Here is a 3,838-nt window from a genome sequence, read left to right as displayed (position 1 = left end):
TAAATATCATTTTTCGTAAATAATAAATTTTTTCCGTAAACAAATATTATTTTTATGGTTTTTTCTTTACCCACCTCCCTATGGGGGTCACCCCAGCGAAAAACCCAGTTTACCTCTGCTTCGGAAATGAACTTCCGAAGCAATTTTTTTTTAAAAAATTTCTCAGACTTCGGAAGTTCATCTCCGAAAACACCAAATGGGGGGTGTTTTCGGAGATGAACTTCCGAAAACACCTTTTTTCAGATTTTGGGGAGTTTCGGAAATGAACTTTCGAATTATGCAGAAACTGTGTTTTTTTTTTATGATTTTGGAATTAAAGATAGACAGCAAATAAAATAATCTATATATAAACAGAAAATACTAATATACTAATATGATAAGAAAAGTAATATATACAAACCGATCCGATCCAAATCCAAATAATAATAGTGTACGAAAGATACAATCCGAAAACAACAAAAAATAAACCCGACCACTACTGGGTATGCCTAACCCTCTCACCCTGGGCCCTCCTCTGCCGCCTGTATGTCGCCGCACGACCCGCATCAGTGACGATCATCTCCATCACGGCGACTGCCTCTGGACCGCCCTGATGAACCACACCTCGATCCAACGCATCCCGCCCAAGCATCTCTATCCGCTGACAGATCGGCAGGAGATCAATGGCGTGGTCATCCTCGGCTTGCTGGTTCTCCAGGATCTCCTTGTGTGCTGGCCTAGGAGCGTCGGGAGCGTCGGGTGTCAGCAGAGGATGAGACACCCGGTAGAACCATGTGACGTACCCCTCCACACTATGCTAGTCCTAGGTGACCCGCATGCGACGGTACTCCTCCGGTACCACATGATGCTCCCAATCGTCAAACATGGCAGTGAGATGCACTCTGGTCACTGTGTCGGGAGCAGCGTCAAAGGGTGACCTGGGTATCATCTGCACAAATCCGAACTGCCGCATGCACCGCTCAGGGAGATACCGGACCATGATGGTAGTCCCGCATGCCAACCAACCAGAATATAAAGATATGCCGTCAAAGGGGACAATTTGAGTGTAGTCGCTGAACGGCCTCCAGGTGACGTCATCGTGCATCGTGCGGTACAAGTACCCACGGTATGGTCCCACCGCATTGTTCCCCCTCTGGAGAACGTATCTGGCGGCCCCGGGCATGGCGTTAACGTACGCATGATCGATGTGGAAGCCGTGGATGCGGAAGAAGTAGGAGATGATCCAGCTCTAAAACATAAATAAATACAAAAACATAAGTAAATACGAAACACAAATAAGAAACGAAACAATTAAAATGAAACGTACCGTGAGTAGTGTGCAGGATCTGGTCAACTGCCTCGTCCTCCAGTTGGAGGCCTCCTTCAGCTTCTGGTATAGGTATGCCAGAGTAGCTGCCCCCAGTTCCACTGGTGAACGGTGGTCAAGTCCATGAATTAGTAGAGGTAGGTCACATCGACGTACCTCGCACTCTTGTCGACAAAGATCGCAGCGCCTACCACATGCATGTACCAATACTGGAGAGCGCTGCCACGGTGATAATGTGTAAATAGCTCGTCACCCGCATCCTCAGCCTCAACCGCCGCCACCAGGTGGTGCTCAAAGTAGCGGCTCAGTGTGGTGAACCAGATATGAGGCCCAGATGTCGTGGCGCACTCAAAGTCAGCAACTTCGGGCTCCATACCCAAATAGAGCGCCATCCAGTCAGTGGCTTCGACCCTCTGGATCCGGGAGTGGGTCAACAGTGGCCCCCTGATCGGCAGGTGGAGAAGACACTGCACATCATGCAAGGTGATCGTCATCTCCCCAACTGGCAAGTCGAAAGAAGACGTCTCCTTGTGCCACCGCTCCACAAAAGCCCCCTGCATGCCGTGGCTGATGGTGGTGTACCCCGTCATGCAGAGCCCACTGAGCCCCGAACCTCTCACAGCGTCGTTAAACCACTCGGCAGTCTATTTAAATAGACTGAAAATCTTACGGGCATGGTTCACCATTTTCAACGGCTCTCTCCCCTGTTACAAAAAAAACAAATAAAAAAGTATGTTAAATAGACGGTTAATAAAATATTGAATAAACGTCTAAATTATAAATGGTTAAATAATGTAGTCGGGCAAATTATAAAAAAATACCTCTCCCTCCCAGATCCGCCGAGCGACGTGCTCGCGGTAGAATATCATCACAGAAGTGTCTCTGGGCCCTACCATGTAGCCCTCCTCCTGCTCATCCTCCTCCCCGAGTGGAGGGTCAACATCCGGTACACCCTCCTCCTCGTGGTATGATACTGCCACCTCCGGTACCTCCACCTCCTCCTCCTCTTGCTGGCGGGAAGAAGATACCCCAGCCAGACAGCTCGTCGATCCAGATATGGACGTACCCTCGTCCATCTCCACGGGAACTCGCACATGTCGTCCCCGCCCCTGCCCCCGTCCACGTGTCGATGCCAGCTGCGCCGTCGCCCGCTCGCGTCTAGCCGGCGCAGTCTGGATCTCTCTACCCTGTCTGATGCGTGCTACGTTGTCTGACATGTTCCTGAAAACAATTGAAATCGATTAATATGCGAGACAACAGAAAAAACTAAAAAAAATTGCACTTCTGATACAATTCAGAAGTTCATTTCCGAAACTGGGAATGAAGGTGTTTTCGGAAATGAACTTCCGAAACACCCCTGCGCAGAAATTCTCTGCAACCTCCAATGGCAGACCCCAAAATCCTAAATCAAACCTATGTCTACACATTCTAAACATCCTAAATACCAGTACAAACCTAACCTAATACATTTTTTTCTATTTGTAAACACCCTAATATAATTTTTAATCATAGATCTTAAAATCAAAATGGTTACCGATTGAATAGATTGGAGGACTTTTGAATGTAGTAGAGCAAGTAAATAGAGCCTTTGATGTAGCTTGAAAGTGTTTTGCAGAAAAATGTCTTTGGGGTTGAGTTTGGAAGAAGATTAGGGTAAATGATTTGGGGGAAGGGGTTGTTTTGCTTAATCTGCAAAACGCGCAGTATTTCGGAAATGAACTTCCGAAATGCTGTTTTTCGGAAATGAACTTCGAAATAAGATAATTTTTTTAAAAAAAAAGGCGCTTTCGGAGATGCATCTCCGAAAACACCTCTTTTTTGCATTTCGGAGATGCATTTCCGAAGTCAGGGGTAGTTTGGGTTTTTCAGCAAAGGTGGGCTAGAAGGTTGGGAGGTCTTTAAAGAAATTTTCATTTTTATTTAGGTATTATTTACAAAAATATTTGGATCAATATTAAATTTTTGTATATAAAAATATTTTGATCAATAAAAGATTTTTTGAATAAATTTTTCCCGTATATCATTTTTTAAATGTTTTGAATAAATTTTTCCCGTATGTCATTTTTTGAATTAATTTTCTTATATTATAGATTGATAGTTTTTTTTTTGAAGAAAAAAGTGAGAAAGTGATGAAAGAGAAAAAAATAGAGAGAGAGAGAGAGATTTGATAAGTTTGATAAAATATAAGAGTTGTATTATTTTAATAATAAAATTAAGAATTTTGTGGTACAAAGACCAAAAAACCACAACTTTAATATGGTGACAAAAAATCAAATAAGGGTATTTTGGACTTTTCCACAACAATTAATTGTCTTATATTATAGATTGATAGTTTTTTTTAAGAAAGAAGTGAGAAAGTGATGAAAGAGAAAAAAAATAGAGAGAGATTTGATAAGTTTGATAAAATAAAATAATTGTATTATTTTAATAATAAAATTAAGAACTTTATGGTACAAAGATCAAAAATTTATTGATAAAAAATAGAGATGCATTTCCGAAGTCAGGGGTAGTTTGGGTTTTTCAGTAAAGGTG

The sequence above is a fragment of the Vicia villosa genome, unplaced genomic scaffold (assembly GCF_029867415.1).
Source record: "Vicia villosa cultivar HV-30 ecotype Madison, WI unplaced genomic scaffold, Vvil1.0 ctg.000673F_1_1, whole genome shotgun sequence".
NCBI lineage: Eukaryota > Viridiplantae > Streptophyta > Magnoliopsida > Fabales > Fabaceae > Vicia > Vicia villosa.
The sequence above is the reverse complement of the archived record's forward strand: the minus strand, read 5'-3'. Positions refer to the sequence as shown.